The following is a 13202-nucleotide window of genomic DNA, read 5'->3' as shown; positions in this document are numbered from 1 at the left end:
ACAAAAGCACAGAACCCTAGACACAAAAGAACCCCTAGTAGCACAAAGGAGAGATGAAGAAGGGGCTTTACAGGGTACTCTAGAGGCATACTAAAATTGCAAAAATGTAAACAAAGTTATATTTGTCTGCTTCTATATTTTAATGATTGATTTTTTTATTACACCTTATCCATGGAATAAATGCACTCTTTTCTTAAACTAGATAATAAAGTATTAATAGGTGAAATAGTCATCTTCTCCCTCTGGGGAAAAAAACAAAACAACTCATTAAAGCTTATACGAACGTACTTCATAATTTGATTAGCACTTTGGTTTTTTTCCTGCAAACTTCCTGGTAAAGTTATTAATCATAAGTTAAGTGCCTTAAAAGACAGGCAATTAGAGGAAAGAAGTAAATAATTACATGAAGAACTAAATATTCCAAATATTGAATACTCACCAATTAATTAACAGTAAAGTAAAAGTATCAAGTCCCCATGGACTTAAAATTCATATTCTTATTAGCAAAGCAAACTTGTCATATAACATTGCTAAAGATGATAATTTGTTAATCAATATAAAGCAACTAATATAATGGAGTGTATAATCCATTAATAGAAAACACAGAGAAGCTATAAAATAAGAAAATCTGCCACAAATATAGGAGAAAAGGAAAAATGTAATGCAAGATGTAACAGGTAAGCAGAGATTACCATTATGTGTACAAGCACATGAAAATCCAACCTATAAAGAAAGCAACATTTCCCCTATCATCTCGCAAAACTTCTAATTAATTTAATTAATAATTGTGCATATTAAAGGACTATAAATTAAAATTAAACACTATTTGTAACAAAATTATGTTTTAGCAAAGACGGGATAAATGGGTCCTTTCTTTCTTTGCAGATGGAAATATAAATTGGTAAAAACATTTTTGGAAAGAAATAGCATTTATTAAAAATAAGATTTTTGACCTATTTTCTTAAAAATATCATATACTTCGAACTAGTAATTTCTCCACTGGACACTCTTTTAAATACCCCATATTGAGAAAAGGCTTACCTTAAGGTAAGAGATATTATGACACTATTTTTTAAAATTACAATGTCTACTTACATATGCACTATGATTGTAACTGGTTTTTAACTTATTCATATACAAGCACTGGAAAAAACATGCGCAAATGTGGGAATTTTCATTGTGTTTCTCTAATTAGTTTTGTGATTTTTATATAGTAACTAGAAATAGTATCTATTATCTGAATAATGGGGAAGATATGTGTTTTAATTTAAAGTAATAAGAAAATCACCAATAAATAGTGATACGGACTAAATTTCTGACTCATCTGCTATTTGTGTCGATGTGTATGTGAGCACATGGCACGCACACAGTCATGAAAACCATGCAAACATAGACCAATAGACCCAAAGAACTGTCAAGGGTTATTCATAAAATGAAATAAATGAGAAAAAAAAGGAAGACAGAATTCCCCATTAAAACGAAGCCTGATTTAAGTAATCTGCTTCCAAAATTCTAACTTTTACTAGTCTCTAGTATTACAGACTCCAGAAAGATAAAAGTTTGCCTCAAATGTGAAATTATTTTAAAACTTCACATTGTTTTGAAGAAAATGGCTAACTTTTCAAACCTGGACTCATAACCAAAATTCAGGAACTATCTCTTTCTAGTTGTATATATGGATTTTGTTTCAAACAAATACAACCTTAAATCCATCAGGACCATATTTAAAAGTGATTATTGAAAGTGGAAAAGAGTACTCACTTCTAACTATTCTCACCATTGCAGCCTGTATTTCCCTCAAATCCAGTTAAATCTTTAGAAAAGAAAAAACACCAATAAATTGTATATTCATCTCATGTAAATAAACTTTAATGTATTGAAAGCATACATACTTGAACCCCAGAACATTATTTTTTTAATATGATTTAGATTAAAATCACATGCAACTTGAGGTATCTGAAACCCTTAGTGATTTTTGCTTTAGAAAAGCAATGTCTCCTATCAATGGTGTACAACAATTTGAAAAACATCATGATTGACAGGCAAGAGAAAGAAATAAAGGTATTAGAATAGGAAGAGAGGAAGTCAAACTATCTTCATTCGCAGGTAACATGATCCTATATCTGGAAAACTCCATCATCTCAGCCCAAAAGCTTCTTAATCTGATAAGCAACTTTAGCAAAGTTTCAGGATACAAAATCAATGTGCAAAAATTGCTAGCATTCCTATACACCAACAACAGGCATACAACCTAATCACGAATGAACTTCCATTCACAACTGCCACAAAAAGAATAAAATACTTAGAAATACAACCAACAAGGGAAATGAAGGACCTCTTCAAGGAGAACTATAAAGCACTGCTAAAATAAATCAGAGATGACACAAACAAATGGAAAAACATTCCATGCTCACAGATAGGAAGAATCAATATCGTGAAAATGGTCATCCTGCCTAGAGCAATTTATAGATTCAATGCTATTTTCATTAAACTACCATTGACATTTCTCACAGAATTAGAAAAAAGAATTTTAAAATTCATATGGAACCAAAAAAAAGCCCGAATAGCCAAGACAATCCTAAGCAAAAAAAAAAAAGCTGGAGGCTTCACGCTACCCGATGCCAAACTATACTACAGAGCTGAAGTAACCAAAACAGCATGGTACTGGTACAAGAACAGACACCAGAAATAAGACTGCACACATACAACTATCCGATCTTTGACAAACCTAACAAAAACGAACAATGGGCAAAGCATTCCCTATTTAACAAATAGTGCTGGGAGAACTGGCTAGTCATATGCAGAAAATTGAAACTGGACCTTACACCATATATAAAAATCAACTCAAGATGGATTAAAGATTTGAATACAAACCCAAAACTATAAAACCCCTAGGAGAAAACCCAGGCAATACCATTCAGGACATAGGCACAGGCCAAGATTCCATGACAAAGATGCCAAAGCAATTGCAACAAAAGCAAAAATTGACAAATGGGATCTAATTAAACTAAAGAGCTTCTGCACAAAAAAATAAATTATCAACAAAATAAACAGACAACCTACAGAATGGGAGAAAATTTTTGTAATCTAGCCATCTGACAAAAGCCTAATATCTAACCTCTATAAGGAACTTAAGCAAATTTACAAGCCAAAAACAACATCATCAAAAAGTGCACAAAGGACATGAACAGACATTTTCTTTTTTTTTTTTTTCTATTATACTTTAAGTTCTAGGGTACATGTGCACAACATGCAGGTTTGTTACATATGTATACTTGTGCCATGTTGGTGTGCTGCACCCATCAACTCGTCAGCACCCATCAACTCATCATTTACATCAGGTATAACTCTCAATGTCATCCCTCCCTCTCCCCCCTCCCCATAATAGGCCCCGGGGTGTGATGTTCCCCTTCCAGAATTTAAGTGATCTCATTGTTCAATTCCCACCTATGAGTGAGAACATGCGGTGTTTGGTTTTCTGTTCTTGTGATAGTTTGCTGAGAATGATGGTTTCCAGCTGCATCCATGTCCCTACAAAGGACATGAACTCATCCTTTTTTATGGCTCCATAGTATTCCATGGTGTATATATGCCATATTTTCTTAATCCAGTCTGTCACTGACAGACATTTGGGGTGATTCCAAGTCTTTGCTATTGCGAATAGTGCCACAATAAACATACATGTGCATGTGTCTTAATAGCAGCATGATTTATAATCCTTTGGGTATATATCCAGTAATGAGATGGCTGGGTCATATGGTATTTCTAGTTCTAGATCCTTAAGGAATCGCCATACTGTTTTCCACAATGGTTGAACCAGTTTACAATCTCACCAACAGTGTAAAAGTGTTCCTATTTCTCCACATCCTCTCCAGCACCTGATGTTTCTTCACTTTTTAATGATTGTCATTCTAACTGGTGTAAAATGGTATCACATTGTGGGTTTGATTTGCATTTCTCTGATGGCCAGTAATGACGAACATTTTTTCATATATCTGTTGGCTGTGTGCATGTCTTCTTTTAAGAAATGTACGTTAATATCCTTTGCCCACTTTTGGATGGGGTTGTTTGTTTTTTCTAAATTTGTTTGAGTTCTTTATAGGTTCTGGATATTAGCCCTTTGTCAGATGAGTAGATTGCAAACATTTTCTCCCATTCTGTAGGTTGCCTGTTCACTCTGATGGTAGTTTCTTTTGCTGTGCAGAAGCTCTTTAGTTTAATGAGATCCCATTTGTCAATTTTGGCATTTGTTGCCTTTGCTTTTGGTGTTTTAGACATGAAGTCCTTGCCCATGCCTATGTCCTGAATGGTATTACCTAGGTTTTCATCTAGGGTTTTTATGGTATTAGGTCTAACATTTAAGTCTCTAATCCATCTAGCATTAATTTTTGTACAAGGAGTAAGGAAAGGATCTAGTTTCAGCTTTCTACTTATGGCTAGCCAGTTTTCCCAGCACCATTTATTAAATAGGGAATCCTTTCCCCATCTCTTGTTTCTCTCAGGTTTGTCAAAGATCAGATGGCTGTAGATGTGTGGTATTATTTCTGAGGACTCTGTTCTGTTCCATTGGTCTATATCTCTGTTTTGGTACCAGTACCATGCTGTTTTGGTTACTGTAGCCTTGTAGTATAGTTTGAAGTCAGGTAGCGTAATGCCTCCAGCTTTGTTTTTTGACTTAGGATTGTCTTGGCAATGTGGGCTCTTTTTCGGTTCCATATGAACTTTAAAGCAGTTTTTTCCAATTCTGTGAAGAAACTCATTGGTAGCTTGATGGGGATGGCATTGAATCTGTAAATTACCTTGGGCAGTATGGCCATTTTCACAGTATTGATTCTTCCTATCCATGAGCATGGTATGTTCTTCCATTTGTTTGTGTCCTCTTTTATTTCACTGAGCAGTGGTTTGTAGTTTTCCTTGAAGAGGTCCTTTACATCCCTTGTAAGTTGGATTCCTAGGTATTTTATTCTCTTTGAAGCAATTGTGAATGGAAGTTCATTCATGATTTGGCTCTCTGTCTGTGTGTTACTGGTGTATAAGAATGCTTGTGACTTTGCATATTAATTTTGTATCCTGAGACTTTGCTGATGTTGCTTACCAGCTTAAGGAGATTTTGGGCTGAGAGGATGGGGTTATCTAAATATACAATCATGTCATCTGCAAACAGGGACACATTGACTTCTTCTTTTCCTAAGTGAATACCCTTGATTTCTTTTTTTTTTTTTTTGTATTAGAAATGTTCACTTTATTTTGTAGTCAAACCTCACACTAAATAAATACTGAACAATGATCTGTAAATGGTAAAAACAGTCACTGATTCAAGAGATATAATTCAAATGGAATTGGTAACAGGGAACCTATAAATAGTAGAAACTGATAAATAATAATGAAGACAATTCAAGCAGTGACATCCAGTAAAAAGAATTTCGTGGTAGGGAGAAAAGGATTTTAGGATCTGTCACATTGAGATACAAAGAGATTGCAGGCAGCAAATCACATAGTAGCACAACATGGGACTAAATGCAGCCAGGACTGATTAACATCTAGTACAGAGGAATAACTGTTTTTCCCATTAATAGCTCTGAGTCACTCTCCTGGTAGCACTATTCTGGATGAGACCGTCTATGCCAATACCTTTTCCTGTTCAGATAATAGCCTGGTAGTGTATAGATGGACAATGGATCTCTAAATCCCACCTTCCCCTACAAACCGCTGCTCTTTTTAATGGAGCTTTGTAGATACTAAACTCCTCAAAGCCTTAGCTCATTTCTCTGTCCTACCCTACTTTGGTCCAGTATTAATTTATTTATCTTTACATTTAATTCTATGGCTAGCTCTATCATTCACATTGTTAAAAAACCAGGAAGTATCAATAGATACGCCATGAAATTCTCCCTCCTATCCTTGTCCTCATTCCACTACCTCATACGTAATCATGGTCCTTAGTTTCTTTTTTTTTTTTTTTTAATTTATTTATTATTATTATACTTAAGTTGTAGGGTACATGTGCATAACGTGAAGGTTTGTTACATATGTATACTTGTGCCATGTTGCTGTGCTGCACCCATCAACTTGTCATTTACATCAGGTATAACTCCCAATGCAATCCCTCCCCGCTTCCCCCTCCCCACGACAGGCCCCGGTGTGTGGTGTTCCCCTTCCTGAGTCCAAGTGATCTCATTGTTCAGTTCCCACCTATGAGTGAGAACATGTGGTGTTTGGTTTTCTGTTCTTGTGATAGTTTGCTAAGAATGATGGTTTCCAGCTGCATCCATGTCCCTACAAAGGACACAAACTCATCCTTTTTGATGGCTGCATAGTATTCCATGGTGTATATGTGCCACATTTTCTTAATCCAATCTGTCACTGATGGACATTTGGGTTGATTCCAAGTCTTTGCTATTGTGAATAGTGCTGCAATAAACATACGTGTGCATGTGTCTTTATAGCAGCATAATTTATAATCCTTGGGTATATACCCAGTAATGGGACGGCTAGGTCATATGGTACATCTAGTTCTAGATCCTTGAGGAATCGCCATACTGTTTTCCATAATGGTTGAACTAGTTTACAATCCCACCAACAGTGTAAAAGTGTTCCTATTTCTCCACATCCTCTCCAGCACCTGTTGTTTCCTGACTTTTTAATGATCGCCATTCTAACTGGTGTGAGATGGTATCTCATTGTGGTTTTGATTTGCATTTCTCTGATGGCCAGTGATGATGAGCATTATTTCATGTGTCTGTTGGCTGTATGAATGTCTTCTTTTGAGAAATATCTGTTCATATCCTTTGCCCACTTTTTGATGGGGTTGTTTGTTTTTTTCTTGTAAATTTGTTTGAGTTCTTTGTAGGTTCTGGATATTAGCCCTTTGTCAGATGAGTAGATTGCAAACATTTTCTCCCATTCTGTAGGTTGCCTGTTCACTCTGATGGTAATTTCTTTTGCTGTGCAGAAGCTCTTTAGTTTAATTAGATCCGATTTGTCAATTTTGGCTTTTGCTGCTGTTGCTTTTGGTGTTTTAGACATGAAGTCTTTGCCCATGCCTATGTCCTGAATGGTACTACCTAGGTTTTCCTCTAGGATTTTTATGGTATTAGGTCTAACATTTAAGTCTCTAATCCATCTTGAATTAATTTTCATATATGGAGTAAGGAAAGGATCCAGTTTCAGCTTTCTACTTATGACTAGCCAATTTTCCCAGCACCATTTATTAAATAGGGAATCCTTTCCCCATTTCTTGTTTCTCTCAGGTTTGTCAAAGATCAGATGGCTCTAGATGTGTGGTATTATTTCTGAGGACTCTGTTCTGTTCCATTGGTCTATATCTCTGTTTTGGTACCAGTACCATGCTGTTTTGGTTACTGTAGCCTTGTAGTATAGTTTGAAGTCAGGTAGCGTGATGCCTCCAGCTTTGTTCTTTTGACTTAGGATTGTCTTGGAGATGCGGGCTCTTTTTTGGTTCCATATGAACTTTAAAGCAGTTTTTTCCAGTTCTGTGAAGAAATTCATTGGTAGCTTGATGGGGATGGCATTGAATCTATAAATTACCTTGGGCAGTATGGCCATTTTCACGATATTGATTCTTCCTATCCATGAGCATGGTATGTTCTTCCATTTGTTTGTGTCCTCTTTGATTTCACTGAGCAGTGGTTTCTAGTTCTCCTTGAAGAGGTCCTTTACATCCCTTGTCAGTTGGATTCCTAGGTATTTTATTCTCTTTGAAGCAATTATGAATGGAAGTTCATTCCTGATTTGGCTCTCTGTTTGTCTGTTACTGGTGTATAAGAATGCTTGTGATTTTTGCACATTAATTTTGTATCCTGAGACTTTGCTGAAGTTGCTTATCAGCTTAAGGAGATTTTGGGCTGAGACAATGGGGTTTTCTAAATATACAATCATGTCATCTGCAAACAGGGACAATTTGACTTCTTCTTTTCCTAACTGAATACCCTTGATTTCTTTCTCTTGCCTAATTGCTCTAGCCAGAACTTCCAACACTATGTTGAATAGGAGTGGTGAGAGAGGGCATCCCTGTCTTGTGCCAGTTTTCAAAGGGAATTTTTCAAGTTTTTGCCCATTCATTATGATATTGGCTGTAGGTTTGTCATAAATAGCTCTTATTATTTTGAGGTACGTTCCATCAATACCGAATTTATTGAGCGTTTTTAGCATGAAGGGCTGTTGAATTTTGTCAAAAGCCTTTTCTGCATCTATTGAGATAATCATGTGGTTCTTGTCTTTGGTTCTGTTTATATGCTGGATTATGTTTATTGATTTGCAAATGTTGAACCAGCCTTGCATCCCAGGGATGAAGCCCACTTGATCATGGTGGATAAGCTTTTTGATGTGTTGCTGAATCCGGTTTGCCAGTATTTTATTGAGGATTTTTGCATCGATGTTCATCAGGGATATTGGTCTAAAATTCTCTTTTTTTGTTGTGTCTCTGCCAGGCTTTGGTATCAGGATGATGTTGGCCTCATAAAATGAGTTAGGGAGGATTCCCTCTTTTTCTATTGATTGGAATAGTTTCAGAAGGAATGGTACCAGCTCCTCCTTGTACCTCTGGTAGAATTCAGCTGTGAATCCATCTGGTCCTGGACTTTTTTTGGTTGGTAGATATTAATTATTGCCTCAATTTCAGAGCCTGCTATTGGTCTATTCAGGGATTCAACTTCTTCCTGGTTTAGTCTTGGAAGAGTGTAAGTGTCCAGGATATTATCCATTTCTTCTAGATTTTCCAGTTTATTTTCGTAGAGGTGTTTATAGTATTCTTTGATGGTAATTTGTATTTCTGTGGGGTCGGTGGTGATATCCCCTTTATCATTTTTAATTGCGTCGATTTGATTCTTCTCTCTTTTCTTCTTTATTAGTCTTGCTAGTGGTCTGTCAATTTTGTTGATCTTTTCAAAAAACCAACTCCTGGATTCATTGATTTTTTGGAGGGTTTTTTGTGTCTCTATCTCCTTCAGTTCTGCTCTGATCTTAGTTATTTCTTGCCTTCTGCTAGCTTTCGAATGTGTTTGCTCTTGCTTCTCTAGTTCTTTTAATTGCGATGTTAGAGTGTCAATTTTAGATCTTTCCTGCTTTCTCTTGTGGGCATTTAGTGCTATAAATTTCCTTCTACACACTGCTTTAAATGTGTCCCAGAGGTTCTGGTATGTTGTATCTTTGTTCTCATTGGTTTCAAAGAACATCTTTATTTCTGCCTTCATTTCGTTATGTACCCAGTAGTCATTCAGGAGCAGGTTGTTCAGTTTCCATGTAGCTGAGTGGTTTTGATTGAGTTTCTTAGTCCTGAGTTCTAATTTGATTGCACTGTGGTCTGAGAGACAGTTTGTTATAATTTCTGTTCTTGTACATTTGCTGAGGAGTGCTTTACTTCCAATTACGTGGTCGATTTTGGAGTAAGTACGATGTGGTGCTGAGAAGAATGTATATTCTGTTGATTTGGGGTGGAGAGTTCTATAGATGTCTATTAGGTCTGCTTGCTGCAGAGATGAGTTCAATTCCTGGATATCCTTGTTAACTTTCTGTCTCGTTGATCTGTCTAATGTTGACAGTGGAGTGTTGAAGTCTCCCATTATTATTGTATGGGAGTCTAAGTCTCTTTGTAAGTCTCTAAGGACTTGCTTGATGAATCTGGGTGCTCCTGTATTGGGTGCATATATATTTAGGATAGTTAGCTCTTCCTGTTGAATTGATCCTTTTACCATTATGTAATGGCCTTCTTTGTCTCTTTTGATCTTTGATGGTTTAAAGTCTGTTTTATCAGAGACTAGGATTGTAACCCTTGCTTTTTTTTGTTCTCCATTTGCTTGGTAAATCTTCCTCCATCCCTTTATTTTAAGCCTATATATGTCTCTGTGTGTGAGATGGGTCTCCTGAATACAGCAAACTGATGGGTCTTGACTCTTTATCCAGTTTGCCAGTCTGTGTCTTTTAATTGGACCATTTAGTCCATTTACATTTAAGGTTAATATTGTTATGTGTGAACTTGATCCTGCCATTATGATATTAACTGGTTATTTTGCTCGTTAGTTGATGCAGTTTCTTCCTAGCCTAAATGGTCTTTACATTTTGGCATGTTTTTGCAATGGCTGGTACCGGTTGTTCCTTTCCATGTTTAGTGCTTCCTTCAGGGTCTCTTGTAAGGCAGGCCTAGTGGTGACAAAATCTCTAAGCATTTCCTTATCTGTAAAGGATTTTATTTCTCCTTCACGTATGAAACTTAGTTTGGCTGCATGTGAAATTCTGGGTTTAAAATTCTTTTCTTTAAGAATGTTGAATATTGGCCCCCACTCTCTCTGGCTTGTAGAGTTTCTGCCGAGAGATCTGCTGTTAGTCTGATGGGCTTCCCTTTGTGTGTAACCCAACCTTTCTCTCTGGCTGCCCTTAAGATTTTTTCCTTCATTTCAACTTTGGTTAATCTGGCAATTATGTGTCTTGGAGTTGCTCTTCTCGAGGAGTATCTTGGTGGCGTTCTCTGTATTTCCTGGATTTGAATGTTGGCCTGCCCTACTAGGTTGGGGAAGTTCTCCTGGATGATATCCTGAAGAGTGTTTTCCAACTTGGTTCCATTTTCTCCCTCACTTTCAGGCACCCCAATCAGACGTAGATTTGGTCTTTTTACATAATTCCATACTTCTTGCAGTCTTTGTTCATTTCTTTTTCTTCTTTTTTCTTTTGGTTTCTCTTCTCGCTTCATTTCATTCATTTGATCCTCAATCGCTGATACTCTTTCTTCCAGTTGATCGAGTCAGTTAATGAAGCTTGTGCATTTGTCACGTATTTCTCGTGTCATGGTTTTCATCTCTTTCATTTCGTTTAGGACCTTCTCTGCATTAATTACTCTAGCCATCAATTCTTCCACTTTTTTTTCAAGATTTTTAGTTTCTTTGTGCTGGGTACGTAATTCCTCCTTTAGCTCTGAGAAATTTGATGGACTGAAGCCTTCTTCTCTCATCTCGTCAAAGTCATTCTCCGTCCAGCTTTGATCCGTTGCTGGCGATGAGCTGCGCTCCTTTGCCGGGGGAGATGTGCTCTTATTTTTTGAATTTCCAGCTTTTCTGCCCTGCTTTTTCCCGATCTTTGTGGTTTTATCTGCCTCTGGTCTTTGATGATGGTGATGTACTGATGGGGTTTTGGTGTAGGTGTCCTTCCTGTTTGATAGTTTTCCTTCTAACAATCAGGACCCTCAGCTGTAGGTCTGTTGGAGATTGCTTGAGGTCCACTCCAGACCCTGTTTGCCTAGGTATCAGCAGCAGAGGCTGCAGAAGATAGAATATTGCTGAACAGCGAGTGTACCTGTCTGATTCTTGCTTTAGAAGCTTCCTCTCAGGGGTGTACTCCACCCTGTGAGGTGTGGGGTGTCAGACTGCCCCTAGTGGGGGATGTCTCCCAGTTAGGCTACTCAGGGGTCAGGAACCCACTTGAGCAGGCAGTCTGTCCCTTCTCAGATCTCAACCTCCGTGTTGGGAGATCCACTGCTCTCTTCAAAGCTGTCAGACAGAGTCGTTTGCGTCTGCAGAGGTTTCGGCTGCGTTTGTTATTGCCCTGTCCCCAGAGGTGGAGTCTACAGAGACAGGCAGGTTTCCTTGAGCTGCTGTGAGCTCCACCCAGTTCGAGCTTCCCAGCAGCTTTGTTTACCTACTTAAGCCTCAGCAATGGCGGGCGCCCCTCCCCCAGCCTCGCTGCTGCCTTGCCGGTAGATCACAGACTGCTGTGCTAGCAATGAGGGAGGCTCCGTGGGTGTGGGACCCTCCCGGCCAGGTGTGGGATATGATCTCCTGGTGTGCCTGTTTGCTTAAAGCGCAGTATTGGGGTGGGAGTTACCCGATTTTCCAGGTGTTGTGTGTCTCAGTTCCCCTGGCTAGGAAAAGGGATTCCCTTCCCCCTTGTGCTTCCCAGGTGAGGCAATGCCTCGCCCTGCTTCAGCTCTCGCTGGTCGGGCTGCAGCAGCTGACCAGCACCGATCGTCCGGCACTCCGCAGTGAGATGAACCCAGTACCTCAGTTGAAAATGCAGAAATCACCGGTCTTCTGTGTCGCTCGTGCTCGGAGTTGGAGACTGGAGCTGTTCCTATTCGGCCATCTTGTTCCGCCCCCCCTTTATTTCTTTCTCTTGCCTGTTTGCCCTAGCCAGAACTTCCAACATTATGTTGAATAGAAGTGTTGGGAGAGGGCATCTCTGTCTTTGGCCAGTTTTCAAAGGGAATGCTTCCAGTTTTTGCCCATTCAGTATGATATTGGCTGTGGGTTTGTCATAAATAGCTCTTATTATTTTGAGATACGTTCCATCAATACCTAGTTTACTGAGAGTTCTTAGCATGGAGGGCTATTGAATTTTGTCAAAGGCCTTTGCTGCATCTATTGAGATAATCATGTGGTTTTTGTCTTTGGTTCTGTATATATGCTGGATTACATTTATTGATTTGTGTATGTTGAACCAGCCTTGCATCCCAGGGATGAAGCCTACTTGATCATGGTGGATAAGCTTTTTGATGTGCTGCTAGATTCGGTTTGCCAGTATTCTACTGAGGATTTTTGCATCGACGTTCATCAGGGATATTGATCTAAAATTCTCTTTTTTTGTTGTGTCTCTGCCAGACTTTGGTATTAGGATGATGTTGGCCTCATAAAATGAGTTAGGGAGGATTCCCTCTTTTTCTATTGATTGGGATAGTTTCAGAAAGAATGGTACCAGCTCCTCCTTGTACCTCTGATGGAATTCGGCTGTGAATCCATCTGGTCCTGGACTTCTTTTGGTTGGTAGGCTATTAATTTTTGCCTCAATTTCAGAGCCTGCTATTGGTCTATTCAGTGATTCAACTTCTTCCTGGTTTAGTCTTGGGAGAGTGTAAGTGTCCAGGAAATTATCCATTTCTCCTAGTTTTGCTAGTTTATTTGCATAGAGGTGTTTATAGTATTCTGTGATGGTAGTTTGTATTTCTGTGGGGTCGGTGGTGATATCCCCTTTATCATTTTTTATTGCGTCGATTTGATTCTCTCTTTTCTTCTTTATTAGTCTTGCTAGCGGTCTGTCAATTTTGTTGATCTTTTCAAAAAACTAGCTCCTGGATTCATTGATTTTTGGAGTGCTTTTTGTGTCTCTATCTCCTTCAGTTCTGCTCTGATCTTAGTTATTTCTTGCCTTCTGCTGGCTTTTGAATGTGTTTGCCCTTGCTTCTCCAGTTCTTTTAACTG

General features: G+C 38.2%; 1 protein-coding gene across 11 annotated transcripts in view; it reads right to left on the bottom strand.

Annotated features, from left to right (window-relative positions):
* LOC105493237 (polypeptide N-acetylgalactosaminyltransferase 13) overlaps nucleotides 1–13202 on the bottom strand; it is a 623722-nt gene that overhangs the window by 555201 nt on the left and 55319 nt on the right. Inside the window, exon 3 of one of the 11 annotated variants that reach the window (XM_071072781.1) lies at nucleotides 1762–1813. The exons of the other annotated variants lie outside the window; for them this stretch is intronic. The gene's annotated coding sequence lies outside the window, so the exon portion shown is untranslated. The remainder of the gene's footprint in view (nucleotides 1–1761; nucleotides 1814–13202) is intronic. 11 annotated transcript variants of the gene reach the window in all.

The sequence above is a fragment of the Macaca nemestrina genome, chromosome 11 (genome assembly GCF_043159975.1).
Source record: "Macaca nemestrina isolate mMacNem1 chromosome 11, mMacNem.hap1, whole genome shotgun sequence".
NCBI classification, from domain to species: domain Eukaryota; kingdom Metazoa; phylum Chordata; class Mammalia; order Primates; family Cercopithecidae; genus Macaca; species Macaca nemestrina.
The sequence above is the reverse complement of the archived record's forward strand: the minus strand, read 5'-3'. Positions and strand labels throughout refer to the sequence as shown.